Source organism: Rattus norvegicus, chromosome 10, assembly GCF_036323735.1.
Source record: "Rattus norvegicus strain BN/NHsdMcwi chromosome 10, GRCr8, whole genome shotgun sequence".
NCBI classification, from domain to species: domain Eukaryota; kingdom Metazoa; phylum Chordata; class Mammalia; order Rodentia; family Muridae; genus Rattus; species Rattus norvegicus.
In genome coordinates, this window is record NC_086028.1 from 107,555,211 (window position 1) to 107,582,034 (window position 26,824).

General features: G+C 46.2%; 1 pseudogene; it reads left to right on the forward strand.

The window, feature by feature from the left end:
- The first annotated feature begins 24,243 nt into the window (after positions 1 to 24,243).
- Positions 24,244 to 24,885, forward strand: Rpl23a-ps13 (ribosomal protein L23a, pseudogene 13; annotated as a pseudogene).
- The last annotated feature ends 1,939 nt before the right edge of the window (positions 24,886 to 26,824 follow it).

Consider the following 26,824-nt stretch of genomic DNA (forward strand, 5'->3'; position numbering starts at 1 on the left):
TTTTGTGTATAAAATTTTGGAAGTCGGGTTGTGGTCAGCATAATAATAACCTCCAAAGAAACCAACATCCTAATCTCCAAACCTGTCACTATGCTGCATTATATGTCAAAAGATGTCTTGCTGATGCAAATGAGAAAAGATGAGATGGTTCTGAAGGAGTTACAACGTTTTTTAAAAAGGGAACAATACTATTGGCACCAGACAAGACTTAAGGACAGAAGCAGAGATCAGAGGGATGAGATTGGCTTGTAAAGAGAGGGAGGGACCGTGAACTATGAATGAGATTGGCTTGTAAAAAGAGGAGGGACCCTGAAGTATGAAGCATGGACAGCTAGGAAAGTCCAGAATTAAGGTTTCACTTGAATCTTTCAGGGGGTGGGTGATCTTGCTAAATCCTGATTTTTGCCCAGAGGAGCCATTTTTAGAGTTCTGTTATTCAAAACTGTAAGACCACTTACAGATTTTTGAAAGTCATTTGAAGCCACTAACTTTCCGATGGCTTGTTTTAGCAGAAGTAAGAAAATAATACAGGGCCATGGTGATGAGAACAGCTAAAGAATGGCCCTGGAAATGAAGTTAAGAAAGAATTCATTTTCCATAGGGCGTGATGCTCTGTGTGGGATATTGCTAAGAACACTAAGATTTGATGCCCAGGCTTGGCAACTGGTAGGCCACTTAAGAGCCCAGCAAAAGTGTGTGTGTGTGTGTGTGTGTGTGTGTGTGTGTGTGTGTGTGTGCGCGCGCGCGCGTGTGTGTGTGTGTGCGTGTAAAATGGAGGAGATAAAATCTTAAGGAAAGGGTTAAGAAAAGTGTGAAATATGTGGAGATAACAATACTGTCCCCTTGACTGTTCTCAGTAAAGAGCAGAGACAGGCAGTGGCCAAGCCTGAAGGCCTTATACAGTGACCCCCTGAAGTCATGACTGGTGTGGAGGGACCCAGCTAGGGAGAGGATTCCTGTCAAGCTCCTAAGTCACAGAAGTGCTAGTCTGGGTAAGGAGATGCCTGGAGGAAACACATGGAAATCTTTTGATTCCTTCTAATTTCTCAGTGAAATGAGAAACAGTCATCTCTCTTCCACTTGCCAAATATGCTGAGCAGGCTTGAGGGATGCAGGAAGTACAGAAGCAGCAGAGATGGCTGCGCGTGCAGCTTCAGTATTATTTGGTTGGAGAAATAATACACCATCCAACTAGCTCGTTTTAAATTAGACAAACACTCCAGAGTCTGCCTGCTGCTGGAGAGCACAGCCCAGGGCTGTGTTTGGAGTGGAGCTCTCAGGGTGCTGAGGTCAGCTCTGTTTGACATTCCTGATGTGTGAAGGGCGGCTTAGAACAACAGCACAAGCCATGGGTGTGCAGCTCCCTGGAGCTATTCCAGAGGCCCTGCCTGAGAAATGTTTTAGTCTAGAGATTCCTCCCCAATTTTAAACATCTGTTGGTGCTTGTGGAAAATAAGGTTGGGATTGTTTTGCTCACAGCCCTGGAAGCTGTTTGCAAAGCTGATGATGGATGCTACACACTTTGGCTCAAGCTAAGCAGCTTGGCCCTGACCAGGCAGCAGGGTCCCACCTGTTTGTTGGTATAGCTTAGCTGTTCCCAAGATTATGCTGGGACTGAGACATATAGGACTCTGTGGTGTTCCCTGAGGTGAGCTGTACTGGCTTTCGGCTTGATACCTTGCTGCACTCAAACTGCTTTCAGTCACATGCTCCGTGCTTCGCTGCTTCCTCTTCTGTCTACCTTTGTAGAGCATTAGAATGAGCTGTTCATTTCTTACTGGTGCCCTAAGCACACGTCAAAGCAAACTTAAATTTGACTTCACATCTCCAGTAGGCCAGGCATATAAGTGTAGTATTTTACTTGATTATTTTTGGTCAAGTTAAAGCCACCTTGGAGTCCCATTTTCCCTACGATGGTGAAAATATGAAACGCAGGCATTGTAGGTCACCTTACCCTGATCCAGAAAGACCATCTAAACCCTGTGTCTCTTCTGCTCTGGCCTCCTGCTTTTCTAATTTTAGGGTCCTCTCTTTCCCTGGACTCTTCAAGTACGCTTCCACCAAAGCTATTTGTCCGGTCTTGAGGTAGATTCCCAGGTACTGGGCACTGAGCTTCATGAGCTGCCCTTCTCTATATACGGCCTCTTATCCTGACTGAGGTACCCTATGGGGCAGTGCCTTTGCCCAGTGATGTGCTGTTTATGGATGGGAAATAATGGGAATAAGCTTTGGCTCCTTAAGTGACTGTAGATCACTTAAAGAAGGTTGCTTTGTGCTTACTATAGCACTGTATAAATAGATCATTCTGAAAACCGGGAAACTAGGGTCTGGATGTGTTGTTCACAGTCACATGGATAATATTAGTAGGACAAATCCCATGTTTTCATTCACTACACAGCAGTTCTCTGCTTTTACAGAATGTCAACACGTGCATTTGTCTTTCTGTCTTTCTAAAGTCTATCTGTCCTGTTGTGCATGGTTCCTTTCCTCTTGCCCATCTATGGACAATGCAATGTCGTTCACCTTCAACTACACAGTATTGCCCACTGACCATCTGTCTTCTACAACCACAGCCTCCCTGTCAGAAGCTAAGTTCATCACTTCCTGCCCTCCAATCAACCCCAAGCTGTGAGGCACAAAAGCAACTCAAATGGCAATTTTCAATGGAGGTTGTTCTGTAGTTGGTGAGGTAGAGTTATGTAAATCAAAAGAGGAAACTCTGGCTTCAATGTCCACACCCAGGATAGTGTTAGAGGCTCAGAAGAGGAAGGACCAAGATGCTAGAAGGGGGCCCCATCCATAAGACCAAAGGTCACCCTGATGGGAACAGTAGATAGATTAGGGCACAACCACATAGTGAGAGTGACACTTGTAGATTATAAGCTCCTGAGTCAACCTCATTTCCGGGCAAGGCCTGTCCTCATGTTCCTGATTTAGCGCCCGCCTCTGTGGACAGTGCCAATGGATAGGTATGTAGGCAACAGTGGGATGGGGCTGAGGCCAAAGACCTTTCAAGGTATGTGCCTGGGTAACTTGGGGAGGAAAGCTTCATGTCATAGAGTTAATGGAGACTTTGGCCAAAGGGCCAACCACACTTGTCTACTTTGAGAATCTGACCTCAGGAAAAAAAGTCTGGTTCTATTGACAGACTCCAAGAAAACTTGGTGGTGCGATGACATCTACCTCTGAACACTGATGATAGATGTGAATTCTACAGTCCTACTAGAATTAGTGGCTTTACTGAGAAAGAATGTGCCAGACTGGTACTTTGTTTGTGTGTAGATGGACAAGGAATCACTAGCTGTAGGACACTGGGCAACTACACTGCCTTGGTCCCATCTATAAATGGTTCAGCAGCTATGGATAGTATGTAGTATCCATACTTAGGACAATGTCAGGAGATTTTGATTCAAATGCCTCTCCTTTCCCTATCTTGCTTAGTGCTGAGCCTCTATGTGGAATGCTACTGGTAGATCTGGTCTACTGAGTACCTCTCAGGAGAAGGGCCAGCGCTAGAGACATAGTGGCAGATCCCCAGGTGATATATTTCAACCCCTGCAAACACATCTGTCTCCATCCTTAAGCACTCACTGACCAAGTTATATGTTTAGGATTCTTTTGTGATGCACAGATCCTGATCTGATCCTGGCATTTTGGTATCTAGATACAGCCTAACATGCTCTGGTGTTGGGGACGAAGGCCAGTCAGTGTTCTGTGTGGGACTAATTCATCGCATATTCATATTCATATTCATATTCATATTTCTCTCTCTCTCTCTCTCTCTCTCTCTCTCTCTCTCTCTCTCTCTCTCTCTCTGCCCTGGCTCTGCAGCTGAGTATGGAGTAAGAAACTAGATGTCATGCATTGTTAGTACACGGGCACATGCTTGCATATGCATATATGTTCTCCTTAAACAGCTTCAGAGAAAAAGCAGCCTAGAAGTGGAGGCAGAGAAATGCAGTACGCTGTGCCTTAAAGTTCCCTCCTAGAGCTATACGGGAGCAGATAGGACATAAGGCCAGGAGAAGAGCTTCCCAAGAGTGTATGGGGATGCCGTTTCTCACATACTCACATTCCTACTTTAACTTATGTGTGTATCATGAAATGAAAACCACAAGACTTCTCAAGCATCAAGCAGGTTTGGCTAAGGTCAGAACTCTACCCCACTGCCTGTTTTGGGAGATATGGAACCCTTTCCAGTGATTGTCTGGAGCCCCAGACACTCAGGTTCTGGTCCCAAGAGGCAGAGTAAGAGACTGAAAAAAGTGTCTCTTTAGGTTACAGCAGATAATTTTCTGACAAGCTGCTGACCTTTTGTTTTGTCAATTCTTCAAGGCTATGTAGACCCTTGATCAGAGTAAGGTAAGCACAAAGGTCAGGCTTGTCTGTCCCTCACAAGGCTTTCGTCCTACACAGTTGTTAGCAACCAAGCATCTCCATTGTCTGCCTCAGGGACCCAGCAACAACAGGTTACATTATCACTAGCTGGCAAGATGGGACACATTTCCACTGTCACCTCGAGTCACTTATTCTCCTGCACATGTGCCACATCCCCTTACAAAAGTGCAGCCCCTCCTCTCCCCCCTTTTCCTCCAACCTGGCCCAGAAGCAGACTCTGTATACCCCCTCCCCAATAAACCTATGCAAGATCTGTCGTGTGATGTGTCTTTATCAATAAGATCATAACAACAGTCACTTTTTCTCAGGTCCTTGGAGAGTTGCTGTGTGTGTGTGCATGTGCGTGTGTGTGTGTGTGTGTGTGTGTGTGTGTGTGTGTGTAAAGCTACTCCTCTAAGAATGGTGAATGAATGTCCTTATAGTGTCTCCAACAGACATATTATACAGAGACAAAGTCCTATAACTGACTGGCCAGATGCATTCGTGTGTCCATGTTAAAGGGTGAAGGGCTCACTGGGGTGGCTCTAATGTCTCATAAGGACCACATCCGCTTGGTCCTTTTTCAAATATCACTATCTACTGACCACTATTGTTTACTCACTCCCAGGAATACAGAGCTAGTGGGCCTACATGCCTCTGAGCTCTGAGTTACTAGCAGAGCAGATCTGTTGGGAGAGGCTTGGGTGTGTCAGGAGCCCTAACCACCAGGCTGGGAGTTCTATGGTTGGGGATTGGGCCAAGGTCCAGACATAGAGAGTCTTTCCAGGAGTCATTTCCTGACAAGGGTCAAAGTCTTTGAGTTAGAAGAGGACCTGCTACCAGGGCTGGGTACGGCTATGTAGAGACCAGTTCCAGTGTAAGCTCTCTGGGTATTTAAACAACTATTTTAAGTGTGGTTCACCAAGCCTCAGGAGCCAGGAAGCAAATTCAGGCCATGTAAGGAGGAAGAGGTAGGGGGCAGAGTGTGTCAGCTATTAGCCCTACTGAATTTCTCTTGTTCAGTGTCGTGGCTAAGAGGAAGGGCTGCTTTGCCTTGTCCCATGGGGCAGGAAGTAGTATTCTCTGGGACAGGGAATCGGAGATATTCTCCATCTGGAAATGTGGAGAAATTTGGAAGCAGTTGGGTATTTTAGTTAGTTGGAATTCAGCACTGTGGGTATGAGCTGGCCGTACCACACAGAGGCTTGGTTGGGGTAAGGATGCTAGCAAACTTCTCACAAAGAGCAGTAAGCTGTGCTTGTGAGGAACCAAGATGACTTCTTTACCTGGCTCTCATACAAATAGATGCCTAGAGTCAGAATCAGGGGCCTGATGTCTCTCTCCTAACAACCTCCCGTTTCAGGCAGTGTGACCTAAGTGTGCTCTCTAACCTCATCTTGGGGCCTTCCCAGCTCTTAGTCAATGCCCCCAGCCTTGGCCCCTATAGGAAACTAGGGATGGTGTCTTCTGGAAATGACCCCAGTTTGTGGTTGTTCTTGGTAGACGTGCTCTCAGCTGGGGAAGAGAGGTCTCCCTGGGCCTTGGTTTGGGGTAAGACATGTGCTCTGTCGACATTCACCAAGTAGTACTTTGTTCTTTAACTTTCAGGCTTTAAATTTGAGGCTAGGCTTGGATCCTATCTGCCTTTGGACACTCTGGAATTCAGGGCTGACTTCTCTTAGGACACTCTAGAGAGTGAGCGCCTTATGGTGTTCTGCTCTGAGTTTGTAGAGCTGGACACCCTTACTGTTCATTACTGGGAACTCTGCAGAGAACAAGCAAACACGTGTCAGTAAATCATGTCTTGTTTAAGGAGTGGAAAAGAAAAGAATGCTTTGTAAGAAAACAGAACAGGGTAAGTAGAGACTGGGTACAGGAGAATACAGCTTCCATTGGTTGGGCTCAGTGCCAAGGCTTTTACGTGATCCTTGGTCCTCCGTGCCTAAGCCGTGGCCTGCAACTGCCGGTGGTTGTGGTAGGTAGGTGCTCCAGAGATATACAGATCCCCGTGAGAAGGAGACTTCTGGGAGTGCTCTAAGCTCAGGTGGGAACTGGGGAAGGAGAGGGTGATGATCCAATGTCATAGTGCAATCAGTTGAGCCCAGGGTCCTCCTTGGCAGTGGAAATTTGCAGTAACTGGTGGTGTAATGAGGAAAAGCAGTAGCCCCAAGCTGGGAGATAGCTTTAATGTGAGTGAAACTTGTCCCCAAACCACTCCTTCTTCTCCTATTGAGATGCCACAGCACTGATGGTAGCTCCAGCACATAGTCCCTGTGGCAAAGGTGAGATCCTGGAATGATCCATGTTCTTCCCCAGGGACAGACCCTTCAGACCTCACTCCTGGTTCTTAAGATAGAAGCCCTTTATGGCCAACCACCACCCACCCCATATATCTAGCTGTGATTTTCTCTGGCATCTGTATCAAATTACTGGTTCATGCCACAAGTAAAATTAGGGACAGAGGCCTGCCCTGGCAGAAGCCATCGGTGCTATGTACACACACCGCCCGGCCACACCATAGTGAGGAACGAATGAATGATGGAGGAGTGGAATGACACATGTGTTATGGAGAGAGGCAGAACAGGTGAGCTTGGAGCTTAAACAGATGCAGACCCAGCCCCCAAAGAAGCAGCCTGGACATTGGGTCACCCAAGATGAGCAATCTGCTTTCTAGATTAGCCTTCCCTGAAGTACCACTGTGATGCTGCTAAGGGCCATGTGTGGGTGTCAGTCGCCCTGATGTGGACTAGGTCTGGGTTGATGATGCCTAAGGATCATGTTGTCACCTGACTACATGCAGATGTTCATAGGCCATGCCACCCTGTACTAATGTGAGTGGCCTGCATTGCCACCTGAGATGATAATGGTGACCAGGTCTGGGCTGCTGCCAAGGGCCATGTCTGGGTCTATGTTGATGTCAGTGGCCAATGCTACCACTGAAGACTACCAGAATGTCTGTGGTCTGTGCTGTAGCCTAGAGCCGTGTTGATGCTGAGGGGGTGGGGGTGGGAGGACATGGATATAGGTAGTCTGTGCTGCCTTGAGTCTGTGGTGATGTTTGTGGTTGTGAGGGCCAAGTTTGGGTTCATGGTCCTTTGCAGCTGGGTCTGCATTGATGTCCATGGACAGTGTTGTTTCTGAATGCCCAGCAGAGAAACATGAGCAAAGAAGACTTCTTGAGAACTCTACCTCTACAGCCCCCTCAGTCCCAATAGTAACAGCCTAGACAGGAAGCCATCAGAGAGAACTCTTAAAAACTGTAATAGTATATTTGGAGTGTCAAATGACTTCCAGCAGGGATGCAGGAGGGGAAAGACACAGTTTCATTTAGGGGGCAGGCCACCGAGAATTTGACCATGTCCCAGTGAATGAATGAATATATATATATATATATACATATATATGTATATATATATGTATATATATATATATTTCCCCTGGGGAGGCAGTAACAAGGGTAGGAGGAGGACAGGGAAGGACCAAGAAGCAAATGTGATAGGGGTGTGTGTTGCATATGCCACCACCCTCAGCTCACTGGGTGTAAAAAGGGAAGGGAGAGAGGACACTGCTGTACAGGAGGGATGACCCCCAAGGGGAAGAAAGTCTTGGGTGTGGGGATCTAGCCTGGAATGGGAGACCCTGAAACAGTAGAAGTGAGTTGGATGGGGTGTGGGAGACAGCTTCCTGAGGAGTGCTGCAGCCACACAACATCCCAGGCCCAGCCGCCATCTCCCTATTTTGAGCTGATCAGCCTGTGTCTCCTGTAAGTTGACAGGGCTCCTTGGAGCTGAGGGAAGGTAGCCTCTCCAAACTCTCTGTCCACGTCTCCGACGGCAGGCGGACAAGGACCTGAAGTCCAAGACCAAGGTCCTCTAGTATCATGACTACCACCACCCTCCTCACCTAAATCCCCCAAGGTCCCTGTTTCCCTGGAAAGAAAAGCACTTCTCCAGTCTTGACGTCACACAACCTCTGCACAGGTGTCATTCTGTAGAGCTGGCTGTGATCTGCAGAGCCCCAATGAGGCTCCAATTTGCTTCTCCATGGCCGTTTGTACCCAGCCCCGCCTTTTGTCCTTGATTTTTCAGGTTTTGTTACCATGAATAGAGAAGTCAGATCTTTTCCTATTCATCCTCACCCTTTGCATGTTTACTTTTCACTGTTTTTGTGGGACTCTGCTTTTTTTCTGTTGATTTGTGGGAGCTGAATACAATGGGTATCAAGACTTTGTGTTTACACTGCTGACAGTGCCAATTTACCTTTCTAATGGTGCTATATTTTTCCACATAGAAGTTTTTTTTTTTAATAAAGCCAAATTAGTTGTTTTCTATAGGCTTTGGAGCTTGCCTCTTGCTCACTTTCCTGAGAGGGCGAAGACTTCATTTAGTGTTTTCTCCCAAAACTTTTATAATTATGCTTTTTGTCCCTAATCTAAGTTTATTTTAGGGTATGGGGTGAGACAGAGTGGAACCATTTTTCCACATTAAACCTTAGCTATCTTGAGCCCTGGAGGACACAAATTATAGCCTAGAGGGCTGCAGAGACTGGGGCCAGCTTCCTGGGCTGGAGTCCAGCCTGCATTAAGGCTGGGTGCTGGCTGGTGGCTGAGCCTCTAGCTCCTTCTTCTCCAAGTACATGGTTGTACTGAACCAAACAATACCCTCTGGTGAATACTTCAGATGGTGTCTCAGCTTTGGATGTCAACAGGGTTGGGTCCTGCCTCCAAACATTTACTAGGTTTTTTCATCTTTCTTCTTCCTGCAAAGAGGAAAGCAAGGGAAGAAACCGGTTTCTCAAAGCCTCTAGGTAACTTGACAAGAACAACATAGAACTTAGTTTGGTCCCTGTCCCACACATCCCATCCTACTGTCCTAGGACAGAGATAAGTCCCGGGCTGCCAAGGACTATAGGAGACTCAGACTTTGGCCAGCCTAGGGGCTTCCAAGATGGAAACTACTGTTTGCTGAGGGCTCAAGGATCAGGTTTGGAGATATATAGCCCAGAATCTCAGCTTTCTCATTTGCAAAGCAGAGTCCACAAGACGCTCCTTGTTACTCTAAGGAGGAAGCTGTGTTTACTTCTCAGGCTCTTCTAGTCCTCTGGGCTCTGGAGGCACATAATGGTCTCCTTGCTGACCAGGCATTGACAGACAGCCTTCTGACAAGAGACTCTCATCTAGGTGGGCTGCTGCTCTATAGTTCTTTTTCTTGCTCTCATTCAGGCCTATCAGGGCTGCCTAAACTTGTGCAATCTCAAACCCAACTTTACAAAGGCTTAAGAGGCATCTGTGAGCCTCTGGGTCTCTTTTGTCTTCTTCCCCCTGCTTATTGTAGCTTCCTGCTAATTGTCCCAAGGCTGGTAGGCAGCCTCCTGCTGAGAGCATTCAAGAAGACAAGGGAAGAGAGGGGAGTCTGTCTGGAGCTGGCTTAGAGTTGGTGCTAAGAGTACAAGCACCACTGATCAGACCAGTGGGACAGCTCCTGGTACCCTTAGGCCACTGCCACCCAGGGCACTGACAGATAGTCTCCACAAGACCTAGATGTGCATGCAGGCCTGAGTGCACATTTGTTTGAAGGGAAGATTCTGCCCTCAAGATATTCTGGCCTCAAGGAAGCTATCTAGGGTCCAGAAAGTTAAAGCTTTGTTCCTTTCTTGTTCAGAAGCCCTGCCTACCTATACAAGGACATCAACTGTTTGTGGGCAGAGACAAGTATCCAGCCATAAACTCTGTCTTCCACTGCACCTCTGAAATGGTTTAAAGAAAGTGTATTTTCTCTCAAAATGGATGTGTTTATTAGTCAGAAGGACCTGACAACCGAGCCTTTTTTGTTTGTTTGTTTGTTTGTTTGTTTGTTTCAAACTGAGTGGTCTGCAAGCTTGACTCAGACTTCTAACTTCATAAATTCTACATGACTTTTGAAGGCCTGACTGGCTCATGGTGTCAGTACTGCTGACATGAGCACATTGCAAAAGTCTTGCAGAAATGGGCTGATACCTTCCTCATATAAGAAATACATAAGTCAGTTAAAAATAGTCCTCAGAACGGATGTGATGTTGCTGTGGCTGTCACGGGAAACTCATGAATCAGTCACAGGAAGATGGGGACACTCCGTGAATTTTGGGCTCTTTCTGGGCTATTTGAAAGTTACCTTATACCCAGGCCAAGGAAGCAACTAACATTGTGGCTTCCATACCTTTTGAAGGCTGGGGTTACTTCCGGAATTCAGACTAACCAGAGCTGGTCTAGGAAGGTGGTGGTGGGGGTGGACATGGATACTCTACAGCCTTCAAGCTTCCTCTGAGCCCATGTTCACCCTTACCTGGGAAGTTGTGGGTGTTGCCTGTACAGCTTGGGCAAGTAATTCATGGTCTGGTTTTTGTTTTACTTGTGAAGAAGCAAGGCCTGTGTGATCACTGATGTTTCACAATGTCCTATACAGTCACCCAAGACTGTCGGCACATTTTATTATGTCAGAAGCTTGCTTGGTTCGTACTAGCTTAGCAGAACAGGTGCTGAGACCTTAGTAACCCTTAGAAGCTCAGACCACTTACTAGGTTACTGTATGTTCGGAGGAACATGAGCTTGTGGTTCTAGTGACTTCTGGGTTTGGGTTCTGTGGGCAGATCCAGTTCATTCATCTAACTGGAACTGAGGGCCCTTAGAGCTCTCTCATCTCAGGTTTCCATTTCTAGGATGGGGTAGAAGGGTCAACAAAGAGCCAGGAAAGGATAGTCCAGGACAGTCAGTTGCTAGAAAACTGGCTTGGATATGAAGTGCCAGAAAAGCTGTAGTGATTTCCGTAAGAGGACGTGTAGAACTGACAGTTGCTGCTGAGGTAGGCTGGGGCTGGAGATTGCTCACCCTGGACTGGCCCTTCTTTCCTGGTTCTCTTGGCTACATGAGTACTTAGTAAACCGAGGAGGGGCTTTTGGGAATGCATACTTTATAGCGAATCCCCCAAGTGAAATCTTGGTGTGATCATAGAGACCTAAATCAATGTTCCTTTACATTTTGAGCCAATGGAAGTTATTTCTATCCAGGCTCAATATTTTTGTGGGTTCCTAGAAACTTATGTGCCCTGAGCTTTAGGCTCTGATTGTCAAAAGAACCAAGGTCCCAGGCCCTCTACTTGGCTGCTATTCTCAGAAGATGAGAGAGTCGCTTCCTCACCCAGTCTAGGAGCCCCAGGAGCTTGCCCCTATGTACACATGTATCCATGTACTCATCTAGTCTCTATGCATGTATAGACACCTGCACATGCAGACATGCTCAGACAGGAATGCCCCATACATTTGACTATACATGACTCCATCTTTGCTCATGTTCACACAACTAGATAATACCAGAAGTCTGTTTTCTTCAGTGTCTTCCAATCTCTCTAGCCTGGCTTTAGGCACCAGAAGGTATACATAGGACATGGCTAAGTAAATTCAGAGCATGACCTGAGGGCAGGTCCCAGCTGTACTTGGTAGTGTGAGGGCTAAACCAGCACGGTTGGGGCTGGAAGTGAGGGCTCAGTGGAGCTTGGGCTTGGTAATGATTCCCAAATCCATTCTTTGTGCCAGAGACTTTGTTACACAGTCTCCTAACAAAGCTGTGGGATGGGCATTATTGACCCTATTCCTTAGGTGAGATTAAGAGATTTATTAGGATGAGGCTGGCACTTCTTTCCATTGCAGCTTGTTTTGTGGTTCCACCTGTCACTGCCCTAATCACCTCTGCATTTTTCCTGCTTAGTGGTTCTACCCACCATGGTCCCTCCTACCCGCTCCCTTACCCCCTGCTCTTCCTCCTTCTGCTCTGTGGATCTCCCTGCCACTCCTAGATCCTTTCGCCACTCTCCTTCAAGCCTGCCTAAGCATTGTCTCTTCCCCTTAGCCTCCACAGTCTAGTCTTGGACTCTGGTCTTTTCCATACCCCTTTGCTAAGAGACAAGATAAACATGTACTTGATCTTTGTTTCTGGTTCTTGGCATACAACAATCACAGTTCTTGAACTCTATGGTGGCTAGTGTCTTTTGGATGCTAATTAGATGGTCAGCTGGGTCCTAGGCTCTTGAAAGCTTAGGATAGGTCTGTCAGAAAAGACCAAGTCTTCCTTAGAAGGTTAGTCTCAACTCCACCTTTGAGGAGGGAGGAAAACTGGAAACTGAGTTGATCACTGAAGCCAGATGGTTTAACTGCTATGAATCACCTCCACTTCAGAAAACCCTCAAGTTTCTCCTGAATGAGGTTATTGGGTGCCTTAATGTCCTACCTCCAAATGCCAGCCCAAGTATCCTGTAAGATCTCAAGAAGCAGAAAGCCTTAGATAGGAGCACAGGATCACCCATAGCACTTGAGTCTTGGTCATAGGGACTACATTGCAACCTCTGCATGGCCGACCTCTGAGGGACTGGATGGAATTGAAGTCCTGGGGGGTAAAGTCATAGGGCAGAGGGGCTTCAAGGAATGAAGGTAGGGAAGCACCATCTCATTCCTAATCAGGCCTAGGACTCTTCTCTGCCTTGTTCGACCTATGCTGAGCCAACTTTTTGTCCAGCCCATTTTCACGTACAGCCCCTGGAAAGCCGCTGAAGTACATACCACCACTTGCTCTACAAACACTAAGAAACCAGCTCTACACCTTCGCTTTCATCCTCGTGAAGACTCTCTGGAAGCAGAAGACAAATGTGGTGGCTCCTTTTTCTTCATTAGAGGCTTCCAAAGGACTGGGTCTTGCTTGGAGTGGAACTTTCGGGCAGAATAGTTTCCAATTGAATCTGAGATGGGGAGGATACTTTATCCAAGTTGTCAGCAAGTAACTGGCTCCAGGAGCAACTTCGGTGTTGTTTTCCCCCTAATACCTCATGGGAACTCTTGACAGCACCAAAGCTTCCTTCCAGGCTGGGGTGAATCTGAGGAATGAACAAGAAAGGTGGGGGAGGCAGTGCTAGGAGCTGGTTCAGAGGGTAAAGACACGTATGTGACGCCACGTCTGACAACTTGAACTTGATCCCTGGACCACATGGTAAAGAGGGAGGACAGATTCCCACCAGTTGTCCTCTGACTTCAGCATGCACACTATGAAGTGTGCATATGCATAAACATGTTCACACACATAATGAATAAATGTTAAAAAAAAAGTTGGGGGAAGGGCTAGGTGCCAGCCAGGACCTATTGTATATATCACTCTCCAATACTCTTGGATGGAACTTTGAGTAAGGGAAGCTCTGCAGGCATATCAGGATTTTGAGCACTTCAGCGAGCAGACTCTGTTGCTACTCATAAGCAGATAAAGTGGCTTACAGCATCATGGTATTGATGAGAGGAAGTTTGTCTAAATATCCAAGAATACAGGTGTGGTGGAAGACACAGGAAGATCAGACCTGACACATACATGGCAAGAAATACATGCAAAGAAATCTGACACATGTGTTTACACACAGACTATATCATATCGTGTGCACATGCTCACACATTGAAGACATACCACATCACACACACTCTCACGTATAGATGACACAGTACATCACATGTATGTGCTCACACAGAAGACACATATTCTCAAATGTGACTGGCATAGTATATCACATGAACATGCTCACACACAGAGGACACGCCATGTGCAAATACTCATATACACAAAGGACATCACTCACACACATAACTTTCTCCATGAAGAATATACAGTGTCATACCTAAAGCCCACACATTATACATTCTCATGTTTATAGTTATATACACATCTATATTACACACACACCCTTGGTCTGTTAAGCAGACTAGAAGGTCAACACCTCAGAGATGATCCACGACTATGGGTCTTGGGGGTAGAACTAAACGGAAGGTCACTGACGTAAGCCTTGTGGACACTGACCCCAGATGTGGCTTTCAGCAGCAATTGGAGTTCTCTGGGCCAACTCCTACCCTCCACTTCTGCCTTTATGAAGCAAGTACTAGAGGCTGACCAGGCTGTTGAGTGCAAAGCACTGTATCCTCATGTGAATGAAGGAAGAGAAAACATACCATGGAAGTGGTGGTGAAGGATGACTGAAGCCCCAGCATTCTCTGACACTATCCCATGGCCACAGCCTTTCTCTGACCCTGGCCCAAGGCCAAACTTCCATCTATGAGGAAGATTAAGGGACAACCTCAGCAGCAGCCAGCTGTGCAGGAAAGGAAAACTCATTTGATGAGAGCCTAAGCGCTGTGTCTCACGCTTCTGCAGTGCCACCTGCTGGCTGTTGGTGTGTATTGGTTCTTTGTCTGCCTGAGGGTGTCAGAGCCCCTGAAACTAAAGTTTATCCGGCTGTCATCTCCCCAGGCCCAAGTTTCACTGGGTCTCAACTGCCTTCATCTCTGAAGAGCTCCCAAACCAGTTGGCACAAGCTTACTGCACTCACTTACTTACTGCACTTACTTACTTCCCTCCCACATGGTCTGGAGTGGGAGGGAAGGCTGCCAAAGACAGGACATGGTCTCCAGCAGAGGAAAGGTTTGGCCCTAGGCAGTAGATGAGTGTGGGAGTGCTAATCTTTAGTGACCTGTGTAGGCTGCTCCACCTGCTCACTACCCCAGGCTCTCCCTTTGCCATTTCCCTGGCAATGTAGATCCATGGAAGGCAAAATGTCTTCCTTGGGTTGCACTAGAGGCTGTGATCAGGCTCACATGTGAGGCAGAGAGAGCAGGTTGGACCCTTGTGGGACCAGAGGCACTGCACATACTCTAGGAGGATGCTGAAATGCTGTGACTTAATTGTAAGCTGTGACCGTTGCTGGAGACGTATACTGCTTCTTTCCCTAGCCACATTTCCATCTCAGTGCTTCATCCTGACCTCATTGCTTGGCCTTCCATACGTGGCATCTGACCTTTCTTGGGTGCCAGGAACATTGTACAATTCCCCATAAAAGTTGTAGGACCGTCTCCCTAGAGAATGATAGACCAGTACTAGGTCTCCAGAAGCATAGATTCAGCTCGACACTCTGTTAAGCTGTTTCCATTCATTTCTTTAACCAACAGAGTCTTTCCAAACACAGGAGAGCTGTCCTCATGGCCTGAAGGAGTGGCTTCTTGGAATAGAAAACCCAGCACTTGCCTATATGCTAAGATTCCCCTATAGAGTCTCACATGATGCAGGTTGGAGCACTGGCTGCTCTTCCAGAGGACCTGGGTTCATTTCCCAGCACCCATATGGCAGTTCACTCATATCTGTAACTCCAGTTTTAGGGGTTCTGACACCCTCATGTAGGTTGATGTCATTATGCAGGTGAGAGCTGGCATGTTAGATCAAAACTATGATTGAATAGTAAAAGAATAAGGCAGGGACAAAGTTTTTGTAAGGAGGGAGAGAAGGAGAAGGAGGGAGAATCAAAATGGAGACTGAAAAGGATGACTCAGATCCCTGTGGTCCTGAATTGTCAAGGTAGCTGGGCTAGATTTCTGTAGACAAATTTATCTTATCTAGGTGGGCGGTTTATATCCTTATCAATTGGTTGTAAGTTAATTGCATGAATGTATTGTACATTGAGTATTTAATATATAAATCTGGTTGTTGGGCTACAGTTTGTTAAGTCTTGTTATTACCAGGTAGCTGGGACCAGAGTTTCAGGCTGGTCAGGGCTGGCCAGGGTGACTAGCAATGGAAGCGAAGAGAGCACTGGGGCCAGAAGATACCTAGGCTAACATGACGTGGTGCCTCACTAAAGCCAGTCACTGCTGAGATAAATTAATGTTAGTTCTATATGGCTCTATGGTGCCAGAACTGATACTTGCCCAGGTCCAAGAGTACCAGGGGCCCAGCATGGAGCGGTGACACATGTGAACCAGTCATGCCCCTTTTTAATTATACCTCAACACCCTCAGACAGACAGACATGCATGCAGGCAAAGCATCAATGAAAAATTTAAAAATCATATTTAAAAAGTCTCACTGGCAGATTGGCTCTAGTTAGACATAGTTGGTCCCTGCCAGTGTTGGCTGGTCCCCGAGAGCATCACCTTACTCTTGCCTGGGAGTCTGTGGCCTGCCCTAGTCATTCATTCATTTGCTGGAATGACGGTAAGATTTTAGAGAACAGACTGATCTCTAGATGATAAAACCAAACAAAGACCCTGGAATAAGCGAGACACCGTTTCTTATTTGACGATTTCATTGATTTTTGAACCCAAGCTTTAAAACTAGATCTCTTTTTCTCTAGGCATGTTAATGCCATGCTCTGCTTCACCAGGCTGCTGTCTTCTTCTCTGGGCCATTCTTACATGTGGGGCTTGAGTTTAATGTTCTCTTGGCCCCTCCACAGGGTACTTCCTGACTGAAGGAAGGCTGGCCTGTGCCTTAGCCAAGTCCTCATGGCAGAGCTAGACATGAAGAAGGGAGGTATGGGAGCCTGCAGCCGCCTCCTTCACATGGGTGACAGTGCAGCGCTGCTTAACGAAGCTCGTGGTTGATGAGGATGCAAGAAGAAGGGCTTTGCTGCGAGATTTCAAAGCCCAAGGCTGATAAAGTATGAAACAAGGGAGGTGTTGCTGGCTTTGCGGAGTTCACTGAGGGAAGGAGAGCCACTTATGAAAGCCCTGATGCCGGGGTCCTGGGAGGGTGCCCTAGCTGCTCTTCTTTCTGGGTTCTCTCTTGAAGGTAAGCTGACTGAGAAGAGGTTTTTTAACTGTAGTGTTCAATAAACCATCTCTGTTTGACTGAGACTAGTGTCTGAGTGGTTTGTGTGGTAGTTCCCAGATGCTAACACTAGGCCTGTGTTAGCAGACAGTGGCTGTAATTAAACAGGCAACAATTAAAGCAGGTGAACAGGAGTTACTTTTACACTGCAGCACTGCCCCAGCTATCTCACCCAACACTTCACCCAGTCGAGATACAAAATCCGCTTTCTCACTCCCCAAAGTGCTACAGCTGTCAAGGGGTCGTTGGGCTCTCCCTCTCTCGCACCCTCCCCTAACCCTTTGCCATCAGGGCCAGTGTTTTGTTTTGTTTTTATGCTGCCTGGGTGAGGCCCAGGGCCCACTCTCCTCAGTGCTGCTTGTGGTGAGGAGCAGCGACAGTGCTCTCACTCTCATGATCCTAGGACCAGCTCTCTTGGCTGCCACAGATATCGAGGGGTGAGGTGAAGAGGGTATGAGGTCATCGTTCCCACACCCATGATGCCTTGTGACAGACAAATGGCAGGGCCAGTTCTTCCGTGCTCACACCCTTGGGCCAGCTCACCTGCACCCAGTCACCAGGGCCAGCTCTATTGTGCTGCCTGGGTGAGGTGCAGGGCCCATACTTCTAAGTGCTGCAGCTGATGAGGGGTGGAGCCAGCTTTGCACAGCCCTCGGAGAGCAACACGGTCCCAAGCAGCAGCCCAACCAGAAATGTCCACACGGTCTTACGTAGTAACGTGAGCCACACAGACCCCTGCTGCTGCATGGCCACAGACCCAGACATGGCCCTCATAGGCAGCACAGGCTCGGACTCCACCATGGCCTCAGGTAGTAGGGTGGGCTACTCACAACAGGCCATTCCTCTTCACCCTCGAGTCTCCAGTTCTGCATCTCTTCATGATGTTCACTTCTCTCTCCTTTCCACCTGTGTACCACATGCTTGCACACTGTGGTGGCTCCCACTGTGGGTGGGCCACACAGCAGCAGGTCTCTGGGAATCCTCCGCTCACCCATATGCATTGTGTCTTGCTTTTTTTCAGTGTTGTGATTATCTTTGTCCAGGTTAATCACAATGAAGAGACCAGAACACTGCCTCACAGTGAGGGGGTAGCTAGTACTTCCAGGCTCAGTGGACAGCAGCACACCGGTGTGCTTCAGTGGCTGCGTTTTTACAGTTACGTCCATCTTTTTCTTTACCTTGCTATTTTAAGGTCTCTGCTTTAAGTCAAACATTGAGACTGGATGGACAAACGTACAGATGGATGGATTTGTGCATGCTCACATATATGTGCGCATTGCAGAAAGCAATTGGGATAAGGTAGGGATTGTGTCCTTTCTCAAACACTGCCCACTATTTTGCTTTGTTCTTGGGAGGATACCCCATGAGTCCACATTATTATTTATTATTTATTAGCACAGCTTGCACTGTCCCACTAAAGCAGTTCTGTGGCTCAGTTCTGAGGCTGGTGGGATACATATTTTTTCCCTATAGCACTTGAGATTGAACTTAGGGTCTTCTATATATTGGGAAAATATTCTACCACTGAGCCACATACTTAGTGATATTTTAACATGTTACTTATTCCACAAATGTTTCCTAAAAGCCTGCTAGAAGAATGCTAATTTAAAAAAAATCTTTGTTTCTATAGACAAATTATAGACTATTGTGTTATCCCTACATTTGTATGGAACTCAGGACTGTCCATCAATGTTTAATTCACATCACAGAAATTTTGTGTTCATAATTCAAAACTGTCACTGTTGTCACTTACTGCATGTTTCTGTTTGTATCCTCCCAGGTTGCATGTAGACTGTGGGCTTCCTGTAGATTCAAGGAGGGACTTTGACATTGTCAGCTATGTTGGCAACTGATACTTTTCTTGCTTTGTAAATACAAATTTTAGTTTCATCACCATTAACCAGAAATGTTAAAATACCTTTTTATCACTGGACTATATTTTTAAAAATTTCTTTAGACTTAAACGCTTTACATGTATGCTATGTATCTAAATCCTTAAAAATAGACACACACTGCCCTCTCCTGGTGTGTCTGAAGACAGCTACAGTGTATTTATATATAATAAATAAATAAATCTTTAAAAAAATAGACACACATAACTTAGTACAAATTTTCAGGTAGAGTGGTTTGTACTCTTTTGCCACTGTGAGACGGGGTTAACTGAAGGCCAACATATCAGATGTCCTTTCTCTTCCTGATAATTCCTTAGTGGAAGCTGAAGCCACAAGCAGGGGGTGTTGAGAGCAAGAGCCCAAGGTGCCTCTTGAACAGATTCAGGAGAAGCACTCTTCTGCCTTGGCACAACTTAGTTTCTAGAGATTCTTATTTCTGCTTCAGACATGAAATATCTGGCTCTCAACTTTAATCCTCCTTCCTGGACACAACACTCGTGTGGAGACATGATATTTCCATGTTTACTGAGGTTTAAGAGAAGCATTTGAAGGCTTTGGCTGTTGTCATTTTATGCACACCACTGCCAAGGCCCTGGAACAAACCCCAGGCAGGGACTCCGAGGGTCAGCCCTTCCTTTTCAGGTTCATGGTTGAGACTGTCCGTCAGAGTCACAGATGTAGGCTTAAGGATTCTTAAAAGCTTGAGCCTCCCTTCTAGCCCACCACCCACCAGAGGTAGTGGAAAAGAAAGGTTAATAGGGAACAGGGTTGTGGACCTGTTTAGACACAGATCTTTGAGGGTGTCAGCAGTCCAGTCCTCTAGCAAAACACCAACATGAATCGGCAGCGGCAGTCCAGTCCACTCTCACAAATTGGCTCAATCCAGAAGAAACTGTGAGGCTCCACCAATTGGCCTCAGTCTGAGGAACTGGCAAGAAGCTGCTGGAATATCACGAGATGTCACTTTGACGAGTTGCTCTCTGTGAAGTCACGGCAAGCAAAGATTGGCAATGTGATATAACGCAGAACAATACAAGAGTGTTGTCAGCGAAGACTAGTGAGGTGGAGCAAGGTGAACCAATGCCAGAGCCCCTCCCCACTGTCTGTGGACTCATATTTATATTCTTTCTAAACATCATGTGTCCTCTTGCCTGTCTACTTCAGCAAAATATCCTCTCACCTGTATCTGCTTCAGCAAAATATCCTCTCACCTGTATCTGCTTCAGCAAAATGTCCTCTCACCTGTATCTGCTTCAGCAAAATATCCTCTCACCTGTATCTGCTTCAGCAAAACATTCTTTCACCTGTATCTGCTTCAGAAAAACACCCTTTCACCTGTCTGTCCCAGTAAAACATCATTTGGCATAGCAGTCTCTAAAGAAACCAGGAATGTCCACTTCACACAGAGCTAAAGGAACCTCAGAAAACAAGCACTGACATGGACGGCTGCATACATTAACAGGAGGAAAGAAGCTTCTGAATTCATACAGCAGGCACTGCTGTTACTCTTTCTCTTAAGATTTGATAGAGAATTGTCAGACTGGTTAGAGCTTTTTTTTAATAGATACTCCTTCAAAATGGCCACAAAGACTATTCAGAATGCTTGCAATGGGAAGAGAAAGCTGAACACAATATAGTTAAGGATGGATTCACAGCTGATCAGGAAAGTTGAAGGAAAGGATAGAAAACTACAAAAAACAACTGGGTTAGTAAGGTAATTCAGTTGCATGTTGGTAAGGTAAGAACTTCGTAGGCATCTGAGTGGGATTCAGGCTTAGCCTGAATTCGAAGGCCCAGAAGAGGGCACTTAGAAGCTTGGGCAGCATAGACAGGTAGGGAGTGTTTGTCTTCTGCCAGTGACTCTTTTATAGGCAATTAAGTTAGTGGTTCAGATCAGATACGGACGTGCAGAAAGGGGGAAATATTGTGCATGTTGAAGCAGAAGGCTCACAGATTAAAGCAGAAGCCTCATCAGATCAGTGATCATGATTCACTACTGAAAACTCAGAAACCCAGAAATCCTGGTTTCTGTGGCTATATAGTCACTTCTATTGTGACTCCTCCTCCCCCCTCTCCTCCTCTTCCTCCTCCTCCTCCTCCTCCTCCTCCTCCTCCTCCTCTACCCACTTCCCATCTCTTTTGTGAGTTTCCTGTCCACTATCATCTGCTCTGTTGTCTTGGCCATGTGATTGTTCTGACTCTCTCTCATCTGCACCATCTGACTCTTCTTCCTACTCTGTCATGTCTGGCCACAGCTCTCAGCACGTCTGTGACAGGTTTGGTTGTACTTGGGACACACTTGTGTTCTATGTGCATGACTTTATAGATGATCACAATACTTAATTTTTTTCTTAAAATAAAGAATGCAGACACCAAAACTAACTAGCTCTGGATGGATTGGGCCATGTGTGACTTTTAACAGATGAAGGGTTGTCTTCATTTCATACCAAGCTCAAGGAACAGGTATTGAAGTTTTCCACTGAGAAGCCCTGGTGTGCAGGCAGTAAATTTATCCTGCAATGCAGAAATTGAAACTGCCTCATCATATCTGGGCCAGTTTTCCCTGCCTGTCCTGATGTACCAGACAGGGAATGAAGTTGGAGACCCAACAGGTAAGAGAGGAAAAGTAGCAGGGAGGAATGAAGAACTGGGACAGGAGAAATATGTGAGGGGGGCTCATTAGCAGGGAGGTCTGGCAAAGGGAGGAAGGATAGCAGAGGGACACAGGAGACTCAGGCCTGAGCTGTGACAGGGTCTGACTTCCTGAACCAGAACCATCATTTATCTCTCAGTCATGGGGAACAGAGATACAGCTGGGAGGAGCAGACAGAAGAACTGTAGCTCTGGTGCTTGGAGCTGAACCAACCTAGTCCCTAGTCCTTGTGGTCTCTGGTGCTCAAATTCCTGCTCTTCTACCTCTAGATGCTGTGATGCTAGACTATCATCTTCTTGTAAGGTCTGTCCCTACAACATTAACTCCTTTCCTACTTCTGATTTTTCTCTACCTGGATGTCTCATGTAACCCTATATGTGTTATGTCCGAAGTGGAGTCCTTCCCAACCCACAAAACAAACAAAAACCACCCCAGCCTTGCTCAGTTTGGCTCTTCTCATGAGCCCCACATTCATCCTTTATTTTCCTAAGGCTCCAAATTTTACAAATTTGTACATTCTAAGTCCCCGCTTCCTCAGCCCCTCGGTCCTGTACCATTCCCTGAGCATCTTACCTGACTTAGACTCCGTGAAGCCTTCTAGTGTCTCACTACGCTATCCCCTACCCACCAAGTAGCCAAAGGATTACTTTACAAAGAGGCCTGGGTCATGATACTCTTTCCTCATTTCATTTTTAAAGAAACTCGTAGTCTCTACCACACCAGAAGACCTTTAATGGGAGCCCCTGTTGACCACTTGACACCTTGGTCTTTAGCCACCCCTTAATAATGAACTTCTCTTCTAGGCCTGAGCATTTTGCTCACCCACTAGAAAGTGCTTCCTGCAGTTTTTTTTTTTTTTTTTGAGCCCAAACTCCTCACAAAACAAAGGCACCCAAGAAAATAAGATAACATTCTGTCTTCCCACTTGTTAGTAGAGTGGTCATGAGCAAACAGCAGAGGATCAGTAAGTTGGAGTGGCCCAATGTCTGTGGGTCTCTCCACCCTTGTGGATCACTGGCCAACACAATCCACAAGGGCAGTAGGAGCAGAGATGCCAAACAGGGGTTTTAGAAGCTCTTGTGAATATCTATGGTGAACAACCACAACTGGACCGGCTTGTTAGTAGGCAGATCAACTTTACTTAGGGTGATTGAAGGCTTATAAAGTTTTGGGAGACTGAAGGCAGGAACATCCAGGATGGGCAAAGGTTCATTGGCTGGGGGCTCATGGTACCTGGAATGCCTCATTAACATGGGGAAGCTTTTCAGGAATCTCCAGTGCTGGCTGAACAAGCTTTGCCAGGAGAAAGGAACTGGTCCTATAATCTAGTTAAGGCTACATGACATTCCTCAGGTAGAGGCAAATATGGGGGCTTAGAACTCCCTGGACAAAGTGAGAGAAGGAAAAGCTCTGCTAATGAAGGGAGACTTCCATTACAGATCAAGCCCCAGAAGGCTATCCAGTTAACAGTAGACTTAACTAGCAGAGTTTTCCCACAGACATCAGATGCCCATATTCCAATTGAGGAGCCTGTCCTGAGGTCATATATCTGGGCAGAGCCCTCACCTAGGCACATTCCTGTTTTGCTTCATGCAGGAACCAGATCTTGGCCTGTGAAGCCCCACCAGACCCCTCACAGACCCCATTTTCTTTTGGTATTGACGGTTTTGGTAAAACTGTTAATAAAGCCTGTCTCAGAGGATTTTGGGGTGGTTTTTCTAAATGGGCCACTTTGATCAGGCCTTTGAGAAGCAGGCGTCAAACTTTAGACTTAGTTCGGGAAGAATCTTAAAGTTGTACCCCTCTTAGGTATTAGTGTTGGTAGCATCTCTATTTCCAGCTATGCATGCTGAAGGGAGACAATGATCAGACAGCATCAATGCCCACCATCCTATACCTCACTAGGAGAATTGTCTCTTTTCCTCCAGCTCCTAAGTGCCCCCATCCTGGCTTCCTCCCACTTGTCTCCTGTGACATGCTCAGGCTGCAGAATTCTTTTCTCTGTTGTGATCTAGACGACCTAAGAATCCAGGCGTGACAGACGTCTTGGTTAGAGATCCCAGCACAGCCAGGCCCTTCACCATCTTGCAGCATATACTCTGGGAGCTTTTGCTCCACTGTGCCCCACAGCTTGTTTTTCCTGCTGTGCACAGGCCAGGGGAAGAACAGGTGTAGCCAGGGATGTTACTGCCCAGGGTCTCCTGCTTCTCAGGCATTATGATTCCACTTAACAAACGTCTTGGGGATGTTTGATAGCTCCCAGCCAGCAGTCACACTCTATGAATTATTTATGTCTGGTTGCCTCTCAGAGCACCAAACACAGCTGCCTAGAATGGTCAAATCCTTTCCCAACGAAGCACACAGCTGGAGAAACAACCAAGCAAAAGGAAAAATTACCTTGTAGTTACATTGATAGTTGTGAGTTGGATCTCAGACTTGCTCTTTACTCTGCTGGCACCAAGTGCTTGCTCAGAGGAAATGACCCAAAGTATAATATCTTCAGCCACATGTCAGTAACCTTTTCAAAATCTGAAAATTAATGCGATAAAAACTTTCCTTTTAGGAAGATAAAAAACACTTTATGAAGGACCCTGAATGTGCTCTAATGATCCTAGACAAAGAACTCCGTTTCTAGAAAACCGTATCTTCAGGTCTGGAACTTCAAAGTCTGAATAGTTCCAGGTGAGGGAAAGCAGAAAGGGGACAGACAAGTTGCATGACTACCATTCCAGGGATGGCACTGTCCACAGTGGGCTAAGCCCTCCCCACCAATCACTAATTAAGAAAATGCCTGGCCAAGATGGCGCCGAAAGCGAAGAAGGAAGCTCCTGCCCCTCCCAAAGCAGAAGCCAAAGCGAAGGCCTTGAAAGCTAAGAAGGCAGTGCTGAAAGGTGTCCACAGCCACAAAAAAGAAGATCCGAACGTCACCCACTTTCCGGCGGCCCAAGACCCTGCGGCTCTGGAGGCAGCCAAAATATCCTCGAAAGAGTGCACCCAGGAGAAAAAGCTTGACCACTATGCTATCATCAAATTCCCACTGACCACCGAGTCGGCCATGAAGAAAATAGAGGACAACAGCACGCGTGTGTTCTTTGTGGATGTCAAGGTCAACAAGCACCAGATCAGACCGTGAAGAAACTCTATGACATTGATGTGGCCAAAGTCAATACTCTGATACGGCCTGACGGAGAGAAGAAGGCGTATGTTCGCTTGGCTCCTGATTATGAGGCTCTAGATGTTGCCAACAAGATTGGGATCGTCTAAAGTGAGTCCAGATGGTTAATTCTAAATATATACTTTTTTCCACCGTAAAAAGAAAAAAAGAAAAGAAAATGCCTTAAAGGTTTTCCTACAGCCTGACATTTTGGAGGCATTTTCTTAATTGAGGTTCCCTACTCTCTACTGATTTAGCTTGTGTCAAGTTGACATAAAACTATTCAGCACAATTGACTCTGTCAGCGTGACACAAAACCATTAAAATCACCATTAAAGTCTCACCTTTTATCATCCTCAAGATCTCACATTAAAAATATAAATAGCTTTAAAAGTCCCAGTCTTTACAAATTCAAACACATTAAAAGTTTAATTTCTTTAAACCAGCCAATCTCATTTAAAATCCAAAATCTTCCAACTGTAGGGCCCTATGAAATTAAAATAATAAATACTTTCTTACTTTAATGGGGAAGAACTAGGGCACAGTCGCAATCAAATCAAATGAAATCCAAAGCTTTAAAAATGTAAATAACTCAACTTCCAATGTCTAGGAGTTATTTATGATCTTCTGGCCTCCTCCAAGGGGCTTGGGTCACGTCTCTGGCTTCACCTTCTGAACACACACAGCTTGTCTTCTAAGCTCCATCTTCTCTACTCCATAGCTGCTGTTCTTGGTGGCCATCCTGTGGTACTAGCAACTCCAAAGGCTGGGGTCTTCTGCTGCAACTGGGCTGCACTGTCACCATTAACTTCTCATAGGCTCTCTTCGGTGCCAGACCTCAACTGCAATAGTGGGCCTTCAACTGCCACCGAGGCTGCACCCTCACCGATGACCTTACCTCGTGCTAATCCTCATTTGCCCTCTGTTGCCCCTTCATGCCATCAAAACAACCACCTGGGTGACGTTTAAACTACCAACTTCATCTGCCAGCATGAGGTACAACTTCGGCTGCCTCTGGAATAAAACATCTGTGTGCTATAGGAAACATTTTCCCGAAGATTTTACTTCAACGACGCTAGGTTTCACTTTAGTTCTGGTATCTTGCTAACCACAGCTGGTTCTTCAGCTCCAGCTAGCCGGAAACACAGAATCTTAATTCAAAATAACAAATGGCCCTGATAGAGTCTTTAAACTTCCTTCTGAAACTTCGCAACCCAGGCTTCTATCTTCTACATTCTTATATTCCAAGCCCCCACAGAACAAATTATCAACCACTGAACACTCAGTGACTTTTATTTTGCCCAACATTCAAAAATCCTTTCACAATCCTTCCCAAAATGACATTGTCAGATCTGTCAATATTTCACAATTCTGGCACCAACGTGTCATAGTTAGATTTCCATTGCTACTATGAGACATCCTTTCATGACCAAAAAGCAAATTGGAGAGGAAAGGGTTTATTTGGCTTACGCTTCCACCACTGTTCATCATCAAAGGAAGTCAGGGCAGAAGCTCAAGACAGAAACTTAGAGGCAGAAGCTGATGCAGAAGCCATGGATGGGTGCTCTTACTGGCTCACTTTTCATTGCTTGCCCAGCTTTCTTACAGGATCTAAATCACCAACCCAAGGACAGCACCGTTCACAATAGCCCTCCTCCATCAATCACTAATTTAAAAAAAAAAAAAAAAAAGTCTTGCCAATGGCCCGATATCATGGAGTCATTTTCTTTTCTTTTCTTTTTATTATTAACTTGAGTATTTCTTATTTACATTTCGAGTGTTATTCCCTTTCCTGGTTTCCGGGCCAACATCCCCCAACCCCTCCCCTCCCCTTCTTTATGGTTGTTCCCCTCCCCATCCTCCCCCCATTACCGTCCTCCCCCCAACAATCACGTTCACTGGGGGTTCAGTCTTAGCAGGACCCAGGGCTTCCCCTTCCACTGGTGATCTTACTAGGATATTCATTGCTACCTATGAGGTTGGAGCCCAGGGTCAGTCCATGTATAGTCTTTGGGTAGTGGCTTAGTCCCTGGAAGCTCTGGTTGCTTGGCATTGTTGTTCATATGGGGTCTCGAGCCCCTTCAAGCTCTTCCA